Below are 15742 nucleotides of genomic sequence, written 5' to 3'. Positions count from 1 at the left end.
GTCGCTGTATTTTTCGCACTACCATGGTCTGGTGTATAGAAGAGCGTGATCCTCTCCGAGACATGAAAAGGGCGCTGAAGTATCTTGGGAAGCAAGTTGCCGCATATTTATTGCTTGTTTTGTTGTTTCCCTGTCACTGATGGGCTATCACCTCGATGGTCAAACAGATAAACCGTAAGTCTTGTGCACTACCTTGGCACGGAGAGAGCTTCTGCGTTCAAATGCTCGCTTAAAGGATGCTTGTGTTTGACGCAATTTGTGCATCAATGCCAGATGACAGTACATTCGAACAAAGCGTTTTGTTGTCGAACCTAACCTTTGCTTGAGTGCATAGCGTTTGTAAAACTAAGTTTTGGTATTGATTCGTCAACGGCACGTTTTCCTACCATAATTTTCTGGCAGTCCGTTTCGCCCATGGACACTCCTAAGCAGGTGTGACCGTCCCTAAATTCCTTTTGTCAAGTGCAAATGTTCCCACTTCTCCGTCAACCCACTTAGCTGTAAAAATTGAGCGTAAAAATGCTAATCTGTCAGGTGCGACCGGCGGGCAGCCCTGATGCTCTGCATTGCCCAATTTTTTCCAGGAAAGGGGAGAGACCATTCTACAAACAGTCGAGTTTTGAGAAGACGATTAGGGTGCGCTTTAAAGGGTTATTAAAAAAAGTGGGTGGAAAAATTGGACCAGCATGCACCTGTTGTGCAAACCTGGTAAGAGCAGAGGTAGGGGTCGACCTAGGTATTTCCTACATTGACAGCGGATCTCAGGAGACAGGGAGCAGCTGGACCCCAGAAGTGTAAAACTAGATTGTACGGCACTGTAATTGTAAACGAAAGACCATTAAAGTACGTGCAGTCGCGGTCAATTTGAAGATGATCGCGACAGTATCGAATCGCGGGCGTTTGATGCTGCACAGCGGTCGATTTTAGAACTTTGGAGAAAAAGATAGCGCTGCCTTCTTCCCCTCCTAATCTTTGCATGATGCAACCACGACACAACCCGTAACATGGCGCTGCTGCTTGTTTCTTCGCCACTCTAGCAATCACCTAGCAATGAATTGCGTGTGTTTTATTCCGTAGCAATCGTCGTCATTCTTTCCGTGGTCTTCTTCTGACGGCACAGCCGCGCAGACAAAATTGCCTTGCACAGCGTCTAAACCTCGGTAGACTTCCACTTCTTCATAAGCTGGTCCGGTGGATGTTTGCACGTGTGTATTGTGACAATATGGTTTGACAGATTCGTCGCCATCCTCTTCGGCATGGTGGACCCGTACCGCGGCGGTCACTACAGGACCACGACGACGAAGACGGGAGCTCCTCATGGGGCGTAAGCCCAAGCGCAAGCCTGGGCGGCGCCGGGCGGTGGCCGCGAGGCACGCGCTCACGAGCGCTCGGGTATTCTGTCTACGCGAAACGGATTTCTGTTTACTTAAACAGGTCTGCTGTTAGTACATACGTTAGCGTAGCACAAGAAATCGCTGCCAGAGCGCACGACTGCACGGTGTTGCTCACATTAGGCGAGGACGCAAAAGCATCAATTCTCAAAAGTGTGTATTTTGTGACCAGGCATGGTCAGAATTTCGGTTGTTCGTTGGCGTTTGGTCGTTCGGCGTGATTCATTGTTTGCTTTGCAGAACTGGGAGCAGAAAGCGGGTTGCGGGCAATTCAAGGATGGTTTAATGCGTAATATTCCTTGCCGAGTACGGCCACAGATAGGGGCAGGGTAACGCCCAGTATTGCCACAAGAAGGCAGATTTTGCGGAATTTCCACCTCTAATCATTATAATAAAAGCGTAAATGAACGTAACTGATCGAATAGAATTTTGAAAAAAATCATAAAATAAGAAAAATATAAAAATATATCCAATCGGCAAACCGTGTAACGCTCTTCATTTCTACAAAAATGCAGAATTGGCAGAAGTAACAGCTGTAATCGTTATTTTGGAGTAAATAGAGCCGAATGTTAGGGCAGAATTTAGAAAAAAACAAAAAAAAATTTGTAAAGAACTCGCACTCTAGACAAGCGGCATAAGAATGCTACGTATTAGTAGAGAAATCTCTGAATTTCTGCAGGTTTTCAAGTTCAGGTACACAGACTATGTAACTAGTTTTATTTCGTATTACAAAATAATTACCTTTGTTTCTGTTAATAATATTGGCCTTTTGTTAGGTTTTGAGAGCCCATCACCTATTTTTTACAACTTCCAAACAAACTTTAGTAGGAAACAGAAGGCACGGGATCTCGAAGCACGACCAGTGGTGTGTCAGCGAAATCACCAGGTCCGTAGTGCCGATTCGATCTTCAGATAAGTACTCGCTTCTCGCTGCGGCTTTGGTAGTTTTCAGTTGGAGGTTACGGCGTTCTTCCGCTGACACCCCAAGAGCGCAGAATTTGCGGAAATGCCGTGGTTCAAAGAGACTGCTAACGCTCTGGCGCTGAAACTGAGTAAGCGGCACCAGCACCGATGGCGGTAGAACGAAATTCACAGTGAACGCCCGAAGCTCGTGAAAATAACGTGTCTCTTCTTTTTTGGTTCCTTTCGTTCCATCATTTTTGGTGAGCCAACGTGCACTTCTCTTTCTTTTCTCATTCAAATTCCGCTGTGCCGCATTTCACTCCAAAGCGGGGCGATCGCTACGGGTTACCACCTTCTTCGTTTGAGATTCGTGGTGGTGAATTGACATGGCGGCTGGATTATCCTGGCTGACATGCACGGCAGTTGCGGACAGCCAATAGACGCAATAATCATCCAATAGGCCTACTAATCCATCGCAATAGCAAGAAAGGAAAAGTGCTATCAGTAGGAGCCCTCCCAAAACAATTGGCTACGAATTTGCTTAACATTTTGAAATTGTTGCTTTCCTCGAAAACACAAGCGTTGGCGTGTAGGGCTCCGGCTTTTTTACAGGCGCCCTGTCGTCTTTTTTAAAGGTGGACTCAAACCAAGCTCTCTATTACTAAAGGAAGCCGTTATTAAATCTGCCGATAAAGCGGCCAACGCTCGTGTGGGCTTCCATTTATGAGAGCTGATGGGCGCGAAGTATATAATTTTTTAACTCACGCTCACCACCAAGAAAAGTTTTCATGGCTAAATACCATACCACACGTTCCACTGTAGGCTTGTGGCCGACCCACTTCAGATACTCTGGTAGACCACGAAAAATTTCCCCTTAACAAAGAAGCAATAAAACGCGCTCTTCCTTTGACTAGAGCTTACAACGCAGAGGGGCTCCGAAAGACAACCTGGGAGACCACAATAGCCGAAAGGGAAAGCCAAAAGCCAAGTGCCATTGCGCTTGTTGGCTCGGGAGTGTAGCAGTCAGACAGACACGCCAGAGTGTAATTGACGGTCTGAGACGGTGCTGACGCCTGTTCTCTGCGACCATCTCGGCCACACGGTACTGAGCTTCACGCTTCGCCGGTAATTTGCTGCGACTTCTTTTGTGTCCTGTGGGTCCATTGGGCGTCCGGTGCTTCCTCTTTCTGTCATTCCCCTTAATCCCAAGGTGTAGGTGGTGGACGATGCCTTGCCTACAAAAACCTAATAAAAGACGAATATACAGTTATGACAAAGTAAGAGCGCCTGCTTATGTGTGATTGCCAGGAATAACCCCCAGCTTGCTTCGGCCATGGGCAATGCAGAGCTAGCGGGCTCTTTTCGCCCAAGTTTATGCTGTCTCCTCTAACACTGAAGCAAAAATATTCAAACCAAATGCCTATTGAAGTAGACATTAAAAAACCTTTTTGCCTAAGTGATTCCGAAAAGTGTTTCATTTGATGCCACTACTAGACTATTGTTTGTTCATGCGACCAATGCTTTATTTCCGAAAACAAAGGCTTCGTAACTGGAATTCTGGCGCGAAGATTGTTCGCTATTTTAAATAAAAGGCCCAGAACTGACTGGAATACTTTTGTCTTGTGCTACACAATTAGAAAGCCGTCTAGTATCTAAATTAGGTGAGTACCTCGAAACCCACCAGTAATTATTGTAGCTCTTCTGAGAAGTGACTAGTCGCGCTAATCATTGTTTTTTTAACGTTACTAAGGCTTTTTTCATGCAGGCGCCGGCATCAGCTAGACATTCTTTTTTGAGTAATCTAGAAAATCAGAATTAAACCACAAGGGCAATTAAACTTTCTGTGAACAAAGTCCTTGTAGCATCGGCACCTCAACTTTCGATTCTAATATTTTGGCAAATATAATATGTCTGTGTACGCCTGTTTTTACATACAGATGGTAGACACAAATTCGTGGGTGTAGAAAGTGGCGCACATTGTTCAAATTGTACTGGTTAAGTGAAGCGTATTAGGCGTTATTTAACGTGAACTATGCGTAAGGAAAGCTTTTTAACAAAAAATACCTCGTGAATACTTTGCTGAAGGGTATCAACGTCACAATGCGTTTGGTTTATACAATAAAGTATCCAGGAGAGAGAGGGACAGGTGTAGCTGTTAGAAATTAGGATTTGGGGGTTGTTAGGGGCACCGCTGTGCGGGATCGCGAACCAATCCCAATCAGCATCGGCCTCCCATGGATCGAGTGAGTCGCCAGGAGGATCTAACGTGTGGCACCTTCATTAAAACAGGGCTTCTTGTATCTACCGCTGCTCGAAGAGGTCCTCTTGCGAAAAATACAACCAGTTAGTAAACGGTATTGCACACCAGTTGCCGAAAAAGATAGAAATCTAAAGCGTACAACTTTTCGATGACATAATGAGACTGGTAAAAGAGCAACCGCCTCCGCTTAAAGATGACTTTATGATCAACCGATACGCAAAAAGAGAGTGGATCACTTTGCCTTCAATTGCACTTCGAAAGACTATTGGGCGATGTACTTGTTCTTTCTGGGGAAATGTACCAGTGAGCACGGAGCAAGAAATATTGAGGAGGCGCAACAGGGCTTGCTCTGGCGGCGAGATAAAGTCACGGCGCCGGGGACGGCGCCGACGCGCCCTCTGTCGCGAGGCGGTAAAGGGAAAAGGCTCGCCGGTGCAAGGTCAGTCAGTGCATAGCCGGCTGCCCCCGTGGGCAGACGACACCGACGAATGTCTCGCGCGAATAGATATTGATTGGAGTCGGTTTGCGGCGGAAGAAATCATCACGTTTCAAACATTTCTCATGGGACGAAGGGGCTTCTGGTTTTTTAGAACGCAATACCTACAATAAAAAACATGTGGCGGAGAATCCAGGTGTGATGAGTTACAGTGAATGATGGTTCTGATACTCTATGCGATTGGTTCATATTTAGACTGTCCTAACTTTGCCGCCGTGCCTGTAGCACATGAAAAGCGCGCGCAAATCTGAGAAGCCACCCGCAAGACGCAAGAGCGGCGAGAGTGAACCACTCGTGGCGGGAAGGCGACATCGACAGATGTCGTCTGCTCCGGGATTCCTTCTAGTGCTTCGTTTCAAGCGCGGTACGGCTTGTAACTAGATCAGTATTAATAAATAACTGCTGCTAAAAGGCCCAGTACGTCTATTTATTTATTTTACAGAAAGAAATCTGTCAATTTTGACAATATATTCGATGATACTACGATTTTTGTGCGTCACGTCCGTATCACAACATGTAAACTATAGCAACGCGCTTGACGCGCCATCGGTTGTGCTGCTCCGCAAGCTGCGTTTCCTCCTCGCCAGACTTTGACATTAACGCGCAGCCCGCCCGCGCTGTCCCAGCGTAGCAGATTCCCCTCCCGACATACTTCTTTCTCCGTGCCAGTGGGCCTTAGGGCCCGTCAGGTGCATGATGTCGGTGATAGTTAAGTCAACTCCATCGTGATTACATAGACGGTCCTTTCTTAACTTCGCGTATTCAAATTCATGCGTGATTACTACAACTTAGCTTCTTCCTTTTTTACGGCAGCCATAAATCACCAATATATGTGATATCGGCAGTCCTGGTAAACTGATTGTCCAAGACTTAACAAATATGTCAAGTAAAATCTATGTCATGGCCGCAATCTTGGCGAAATTTCCCAGGAAATAAATATGAGAGAGCACGTTCCTGTCAAAGAAAGTTCTGGGCACCTTGTACGCCCTCGGGAATGCGGCCTCGCGCGTCGTGAAGTAGAACAAACATTAGACCATTAAATAGGCGACGTGCGTCCTCTTTTGCAGAACGCGCCGCACTTTGCTAAATGGCGCAAGTCTGCCAAGTTGCGCAAAATATAGCCATTAACAACTACTGAACCAATAAAAAGAAAATTTCCCCGCATTTCCCCGAGGGGAAGAATGTGAAAGTGCGAATGCAAGAGTTGAATTTGCGCGGTTCGGTAATGTTCGCGAAAGAGAGATCACACACACACACACACAACTACAAAGAAAGAAAGATGCATTTATTCACAGACACCTATTTGTGTTGTCGTTGTACGTGATTGCTAGAGCGGATCTCAGCTTTGAAATTTCGTGTCAGTACTCCTTTAGGCGGGTGCATTAGCCCTTCTCACGCCCGATTCCTGTCCAATCCCCCATGTGGGTATGTGCCATGTCAGCGGCCAGGCAGCGCGCGCCCATCTCCACCCGTTGCCAAGGAAGACGAGGAGATTCCTGGCCAATCCCCCACGTGGGTACGTGTCATGTCAGCGGCCAGGCAGCGCGCGCCCATCTCCCCCCGTTGCCAAGGAAGACGAGGAGCGCGCGCACCCGCAGCTGTTGCTATGCGGACGGCGGCGGAATGCGGACGGCGGCGGACGCTTCAGGCTCGCTTAAGAAGTGCGGACGGCGGCGGACGCTTCAGGCTCGCTTAAGAAGTGCATTCGCACTTAAAATTGTAAAACTACAATAACGATATTATATTAGTGTTTCGCGGGCGCGAACATTTCCGCTGTTCGGGAGTGTTTAACACAGCACTTCATCACCATTCCTCATTTTAAGTTATATTGGCAGTATTCCAACTTGCAACGAAGGCAATCGGATGAATTTCGCCTTCTAACATATATTCGTGTTAGCCTTTACTTTCAGTGCCATTGTATTTATACGAAACAGGTGGACCTTTTTGTGCTAAAAAGAAAATGTAATATAATCATCACAATCATGCTCACCTAGTAAGTAAGAATAAAAATCCCGAGACCACCTCTTTCATAAACTCCCAACTGCGGTCACCTTGCATGGTTTGAATTTATTCTTGATTCAATTTTCGATGCCGTCATTGCAACATTACATCAGTCATCCCCTACCCCTGGCAATCGACTCTTGGTAGCCATTTTATTAACCCTACAGTTGTCAATGAGCTATCTGACCTCCGACATCACCCATACGTCCTCGCCCTAATAAATGTGCACATTTTTCTATTCGCAGAAGAAAGCGCGGCTGAGTTCAACCCATAATAACTTCACCATTCGAAGTCATGGCTATGCGCGGTATGAACGCTCTTAGTTTTTATGTGTCTGCACGCTTTCATTAATCTGTTTAAATTGTGAACGTTATTTATTGCGGAATATCTGCGTTCTGAAGGAAAGTGTAAAATGCTGTTTTACTGCGTTATGCAAAACGGTAAAAATAGGAATATGTTTTATCATGATAATTATCTCAAATATGTCTGTCACACAGAGACGGACAACTAAAGATATGACCGAACCAAAGGTAACTGAGTTGGCAACGGTGTCGGTTCATCTTCACGCTATGCACTCAGCGACGAATTCCGCGTTGTCGTCCCTGTTATTAACCCATAGAGCCAAAATGTTGCCTTGCATTAGGTCGTCGAGATTCAGTTGCAACGTTATAACGACCGAGCATTTTATGATTTTAAATCGTAGTTTATTTTTCAAGCTTCATTTATAAAAAACCTATCAAAATGTTGAAAAAAAATGTCTATTTATTCGAGCGTTAAGCGCATTTGCCTTACAAAAATTGTTTTGAGTAATACACGGGCGGAGTTTCCTAACATTTTATACAGAGAAAAGCAAAGTTGTTGGATGCTAAAACCAACCAGAGCCTTAGCTTAGCCGGGTTCATTCCTTTCTCCTGGGGACCAAGAGTTCACCTATACATTTTTAAGGGATTTGCCGAGACTGAAAAACCACTTGCCGTTGGTGGAATGCGAACGAGGCAGTGGCTTGGTCATAACTTTCAAAGATTCTACGGCACATACAAGTCCCTCGTCTAGCTGGTGCATAGCGTGGGCCGACTGCTATTTTGAAGAATGCGTCCTGCTTTTACTGATGACGAATGCAAATGACCTAGGTCAAGCACAATTCCTGCATGCGGCGGCGTCACCAAAACATGCCCCTATAGTGCGAGTGCTCCCTGTGCTCTATTATACGGTATTCACATTCTGATCACGCCAGCGACGCACACACCGAGGAAGTAATTTCACATCTATGTTCATATTTTCCTTTAGCACACAACCCTCCGATGGCATTTCGTATTCTTCCACCAACGGGCGCAGTTTCACCCCAATTTATGAAACAGCCAAACTCCATTTTGTTTTCCTTGGGTTCGTTTTCCCGTATTCCGATTGCCCCAAAACGTTGTTTCCCTCCAAAGTTTTCCGTACGTTATATATTGAAGGCAAACTCTTATCATGCAAACGTGAACGGTAGAGGTACTGACAGGGACGGAAACTTAACTGTGATTGACGAGGTAGAGTAATACGCTGGAACAGTGTAAAGAGCAACACCACGCACTAAAATGTGCCCCCATTGGGATGCTTTCTGAAATAAAAATACTAACTGTCACTTTTACTCACTATTTCAAATAATGAAATGCCGCATAACAAATATCTTTAATCTAACCTGAATGTTTAAACACAAGTATCACTTTGTTTAATAATCGAGAGGTAGGAGCATAGTAAGTCCGCCGGAAGTCATAAAAAGAATACTTTTCGCATAAACCCAGTCAACGGCGACATTTCTTGTGCACTGCCATTTTGAATTCCTTCCCTTCAGTTATGTTTGATATGGCCAACAAAACTGAGGTTTTGTGGGAAACGTCAAATTTCTAGTAACGTGGCACACAGAAGTTATAATTTACGTTTTGATAATTACCAGTATTTTATTTTAACTAATTAGCACGATTCCGGAGACCCCGTACAGGGCACCTTGAGTAAACTTGATGACGGTATTGGCGACACCACGGACCCCGAGTCCACATACTCACGCTGTAATCTGCCGTGGCTACGAGTTTTAAGGTGAAGGTTAAAAACCACAAACGGTGACCGTCGAATCACAGGTCAAGCTCCGGCGGATGGGCTCCCTCTCTGTTTATCAGGCAGGGAGCTACGGGACTTGTCTCGGTATCAGGGTAACCCGAGCAAAGGAAGTATGCCCGTCCCCTACTTTTATGGTAGGCTATATGGTATTTTCCCCGAACGTGATCGGTCCCTGAAAATCGGCCGCACCGAATTATATTAGCCACTTGCCATGCTTAATATTTTCTAAACCGGATAATTACTCTCCATTTCTTGTCATTCAATCCCTCAGTTTAGCCCACCCTCCTGCAACGCAGTCAGTCCTCTTTATCGGAAAATATCTGTAAGCCCTATTTAGAAAATCGTATCAGGCCAAAAAACATCCGACTGGTGAAGTCCTCATCGTGGTTAATAACACGAAGCAGTCCACAAAGCTTCCAGACTGGCTGATCTGGACATCAGGGTCACACCCCATCAGAGCCTCAACAGATCGCAAGGTGTGAACTCCAAGCCAGAAAGGCTGAACGAAACGGATGCGGATCTCTTTGCAGACTTGAAGTATCAGGGCATCACTGCCGTGAGACGCATAACTACCCGCAGAGATAACAAGGATATTCCCATCATCTCGACCTTTGACCACTCAGCACTTCCAAAACATTAAATGCAGGCTTTATCCGGTGCTTCATCTGTCCCTACATCCCTAACCTATGGCGCTGTTTTAAGTGCCAGCGATTCGGGCACGGTTCAAACTCGTGCAGTGGCCGAACAACCTATGGAAAGTGCGCGGCACAAGATCATCCGAGCGACAATAGTCCATCCGCCACCCCCACTTGTGTAAATTACAGTTGAGCTCAAATGGCGTACTCCCGCAAATGTTCAAAAATTCCGCTGGAGAAAAAGATTACAAAATTACAAACATCTAGGTAACTGAGAACATCTCAACCCACAGAAGTGCCAAAGAGGTCCGACCATTTCCCTCTGGGAAAGTACGCCGACGCATCTCACAAAGGGGGGGGGGGGACAGGAAGGGACCGGCGGAGTAGCATGTGCGTCTGGTTTCCACAGGGACCCAGTTCAGTGAGGGTGACCTGGCCCCGCACCCGCCCCCCGCTCAGTGGCCTCAGGGACCCCAAACCGTCACCACACCACTTGCTCAGGCAGCAGCGGTTGTGGTACCAGCCGCTTAAGTCGGGACTGATGCCACTCCCGCCGAGTCCTCCCCGCCGTCCAGTGTGTTGGAGGGTGCCGAAGGGATGGACACCCGGGGCCCCGCTACGGCTCCCACAACCACCGGACCACCCGTGCCACCTCTGGTACCCCCGACGCCCTCGGCGGTGGCAGCTCAAACGAAGGGCCCTCTAAAGGTGGCCAAGTTCGGGGGGCCCGGTCCGTCGGGCACACCTTTGACATCGGACGAGGAGATGGCTGTGGTGCCGTTGGGGCCTGCCACGGAGCTCATGGAGCAGCCTCCGACGTCCAAGCCAACAGAAAGGCCCATAAAGCCCAATCCCAGAATAATAGCACCGAAAGACAACACATGAACACACACACATATAAAAGACACCCACACTCCAGTCATACTTTGATGTAACTAGTAGTAACAGAAAACATCATTCAGTGGAACCGTAGAAGCCTTGCCAACAATCTATGTGTACGAGATACTTCATTCACATCAGCCAGATTTAAATTGTCTTCAGGAAACAAACCTAAGTAGTAAACATACTAACTTCTTGAATTGCGATTTCGAAACGACAGGGATAGTTGCACTTATTCTTCAGGCGTTGTGGCCATAGTGGCCTTAAAATCCTTAGCGTGTCATACCATCGACCTAAAAACCATGCTGGAAGCTGTCACGATTGGAACAATAATTTATAATAGGTTAATAACGGTATGCTCCATCTACATCTCTCCGGATTACCAACTATCGAACACTGATTTTGAGGCCGTGATAGATAAACTACCTGAAGCGTACATAGCCTTAGGCAACCTGGATGCACATTATTCTCTCTAGGGCTATTCCCGCACAAGTGCCCTAGGTCGCCTCATTGAAAAAATTCTTACGTCATAAGGAGCAGCCCTTGTAAACAAAAGCCAATCTCATATTAAAACATATGACAAAACAGTTATTCACATTTTCACATGGCTACTGGCTCTGCAGTTGTTTTCCCATTTCATGAGGGTCACCTGGACACAAACCTATAAAGTAGTGATCACTTTCCCACCAAATTGACATACATAGGCAAAGGCACAAACACTTCCCCTTCTCATAAGGTTCAGTGAGGGAAGAGCAAACTGGAGTACATTCCCATAAATATCTAAACTACACTGCACCTGCATAAAAAACCTACACGTAGAAGAGGTGACCCAACCACTCACGGTGCACATCCTCGATGCCGCCGGCATGTCTATTCTACAGGCCTCCGGCACCCAGTTGCCAGCCAAGGAGGCGCTTCTGGAATGAGGACTGCAGGCGAGCACAAGAAGCCCAGCACAAGGCGTGGGGTGTCCTTCACCGGTACCCCACGTCCAATAAACTTGAATCCTTCAAACGGGCAAAGGCACTCTGGACGTGTGTGCGCCCTGAGGCAAAAAGGGAGAGTTGGCATGGCTTCCTCACATCCAAAAACCCCTACACTGATACAGGCGAAGTATGGACATGTATACGTAAACTCGAGGGACAACACACACACAGCCGGCCCCTGGTGAGCACTCAAAGATCAGGCCAACACACTTGCACAACACTTCCAACATGTGTCCAGCTCTGCCGACTACACAAAAACATACATGAAATACAAAATACAAAACATCTGGTGAAAAGTAGTGCTTGTGGGATAACAATAATTCAAACACCTCTTATAACTCCCCCTTTACAATTCATGGACTGAAGCTGGCTCTCAGTACTTGTAAGTCTTGAGCTCCAGGTGAAGACAACATTTCATACACTATCATACAACACTTACACGCAAACACGCTCGAAACACTTTTGCACCTGTACAAGAAAATATGTCTTTCGGGGCACCTTCCGGGGTCTTGGAGGGAAGCTATCGAGCGGCTTTTCTTCAGGAGGGAAAGAAGCCGTCTTCACCTGCTAGTTATCGTCCCACGAGCCTACGAAGCTGTCTGCGCAATCTGCTTGAGAAGATGATCAATAGGAGACTCGTATACTTTCTAGCGTACAATGGTCTTTTTAAATGCTGCCACGCAGGCTTCCGGGAAGGGCGATCCGAAAATGATCAACTAGTTTCTTTAGAGCCCTACAATAAGAAAGCATACATAAATAAGCAATTGGTATGGTATTTTTTGATATATATGGTATTTTTCAATATTGAAAAGGCATATATGGCATGGCGCTACGGCATTCTTAGAGACTTAAATTCATTTGGTATTTGAGGTAACATGCTGAACACTCTTTCTAGTTATATGTCTACAGGAACATTCCGTGTCAGGGTTGGGTCGGAACTATCAAATGTTCACGTGCAGGAGAATGGCATGCCTCAAGATGGCGTCTTGAGCTGCCCATTGGTTATCGTTAAGATTAACTCGCTCCGAAAGGCACTGACACCTTTTATTTCTTGGCTGGTTCATCAAATTTATTTCTTGCCTGGTTCAAATCAGGTAACATGTCCACTTGTGAACGTTAGGTGCCGTTTCGAGTAAATAAACTTTCTCGCTGGGCAGACGACAATGGTTTTAGACTTAACCCGGCAAAAACTACCTGCGTTATATTCTCAAAAAAGCGCGGCATCCTGCCCGATCCTGACATAAAATTCTATTGTGATTCAATACCTCTAAAGCAAGGAACGCAAGTTTTTCGGTGTGGTGTTTGACGAAAAACTCACTTTCATCCCTTACATAAAACAACTAAAAATAAAAACAATGAATATTCTGGATGTCCTATCTCAGCAATCATACGGTGCAGACAAACAACTCCTGCTTTGCCTTTATGCCGCGTTCGTGGGGTATGGTTGTACTACAGAAGTGTTGTGTATGGGTCAGCCACAAAAACACCATACAAAATGCTCGACCCAGTACTTCAGTTGGGGCTTCGCCTTCATTCTGGCGAATTGCGTACTAGTCCTGTCCACAGTATTTATGCAGAGTGCGGCAAATGGTGCTTGTGTACCAGCGAACATATGTTCACCTTCTATATGCCTCTAAAATCTCATCGGTGGATAACCATCCGTTTAAACCGGTTTTCAGTGATACATCCACAACTGAACCCTGTTTAAATCTTCCATAAATTTCTGTTCCCTTCTCGCAGAGAGTAAGGAACGAGGTAACTATACATGAGGTCTCCTTTTTAGACACATTCAAGTCATCTTACACTGACCTAGTAGCACCATGGCACTGTCGTCCTGTATGATGTGATTTGTCTTTCTTACAATATAATAGGAACAGGACACTATAAACTGGGATGTTGCCGCATTTCATGTAAATGCAGGAAAAATACAGGGCTGCAGAGTTTTTCAGTGATGCGTCTAAAACGTTCGCTACGGGATTTCGCCCTGCGCATGGACCCAATTTTAAAGCAGGTAGAAACATGATTGTAAATACAAGTATTTTTATGGCAGAAACATACAAAATGTCTGGTTGTTAGTCACATTGTGTAACATCATGTTCCTAAATCCATCTATACAGATTCGCTGAGCGTCGTCCGTACATTGTCATCCGGAAAGTCATCGAAAACCCATGTCATTAATCTTGTCTTCAAATTAATTATGCTAGGTTATTCCTCAAACCTTCGGGTGACTGAATGTTGGGTGCCAGGTCACTCTGGCATCGGCATAAATGAACTAGCGGATGAAATCGCCGAAATTCTGCACTCTAAAACACAGTAAACATAACTACACAACCTTACACAGACCTCAAGCCACACATCAGACAACTCCGTAAAACTTGGCAAGAAAACAGGAGCGAACAGACATACAACAAACTACACGTAATAAAACCACAGTTGGAACAATACACAACTGACTCACACAACAGGCACATTGAAGTTACCTTAGCTAGGTTACGGACAGAGCATGCACATTTAGTGCACTCGCGCCTGCTCACTCGATCTCCAAAACCTCTGTGTAGCAGGTGTGGGGAGGGCCTATCTGTGATACACATCCTCATTCAATGCAAGGCCCTCCACATTGCACGACGAAAACACTTCAGAGAACTTTACAGACATAATATTTTATTACATCCGCCATACGTTTTAGGAGACGGTTCTATGTTTTCTGTTGAGCGCACCTTTAAGTTTCTATCACGAGTTCACTTCCTACAGCTCATCTCATACCACCCATAGTTTTACCCCTGGGCGTTTACACCACCCGCCTTATTTATCTTTTAACCACTCTTGGTCTTCATCCTGGCCCTTTACACAAGCCGTGCTCATAGACTTTTATTGATTTTTTTCGTGTTCCCTCTAACCAATTTTAGGTGTCACTTATTCGTCAAAACATTTTCTTGGTGCTCTTTGCACTCGTTGACCTTGCGCCATTAAAATTCGAATATCATCGTCATCGTTTATTCCGGAGAACTATGTGTCTGTTCAAAAGAAACCTAGTTTAAGTTATCCTTCATTGTAGGCGACCGCATGACCAGCTCATCATTTTTATGCCAAGCCAACAAAAAGGATTTGGCAAAGAAACCCTTTTATGTGAGCTATCTGCTACCATTGTGCGATATATTAGTTTCAAGTATATGTCCCGTGTTTTAGTTTGATTCATCAAGTGCCTAGAGAAACAAACACCCCAAATTTCGAAATTTTGGACGTGTCACTCGGGGCTTCGAATAGCAGCGTAGGATTAGTGCCCAGCCCGCCGTAGAACGGGTTTAATCTGTTCGCAGTGACTATGTAATAAATCAGGAGATCTCCGCAGAGCAAACGTGTTGTTTGTGCAGTTAGCGTACCTCGCGATGTTTTCAGCGATCTTGTCTGCCGATGCAATAAAACAAAAAGCGTAAATACACGCTTTTGAGGTGTTCCCCTACGTAGATATTTTCTCCAGCTTATCCTGCCAAGGTAAACATCTCTCTAATTTCTCGAAGGTTGTTTACGGCATTCCGTCGTCTCCGGCCAAGCAGGATTTCAATTAAAAAGCATACTAATCAATTGAGCGTATTGTGGTTCAGGGAAATTGGTGCTCTTTTTTTTCTCAGTAATTCGCCTTCGTTATCTTTATTTTGAGGGTTCTTCGCATATGAGGGTGATGATACTGGCGCTACTAGCGCCCCTTTTTCAATAATTAGTCTGTAGAAAATACAAACGATTTCCACAGCAAATATATGTATATGCACCACAGTTTTTATGTTTGGTACGAATGGTGCAGTTTTAAGAACAAATCCCCTCTTCATCTATATACTGGAATTTGAGTGAATCCCTACACAATGCTTTTTTAAATACCATAGAAGTCCTGCATCGACCGGCAAAAATAAATTTATAGTTTCAACGTGATTCCGTGAACCTTTTCATTCCTAGAGGTTAGCTATACGGGTACACGTTACCCTAATAAACGTACGCATGGGCTCATTAAATAATTTACCCTCACTTTGGCTTTGCTGTGGGCATTCTTTATACCGGTGTGTCGCCCGTATTATAGACCGCTGCCTGGAGTTTTTGAAACT

The sequence above is a fragment of the Haemaphysalis longicornis genome, unplaced genomic scaffold (genome assembly GCF_048455015.1).
Source record: "Haemaphysalis longicornis isolate Haplotype H1 unplaced genomic scaffold, Haemaphysalis longicornis Haplotype H1 scaffold_4, whole genome shotgun sequence".
Lineage (NCBI taxonomy): Eukaryota > Metazoa > Arthropoda > Arachnida > Ixodida > Ixodidae > Haemaphysalis > Haemaphysalis longicornis.
The sequence above is the reverse complement of the archived record's forward strand: the minus strand, read 5'-3'. Positions refer to the sequence as shown.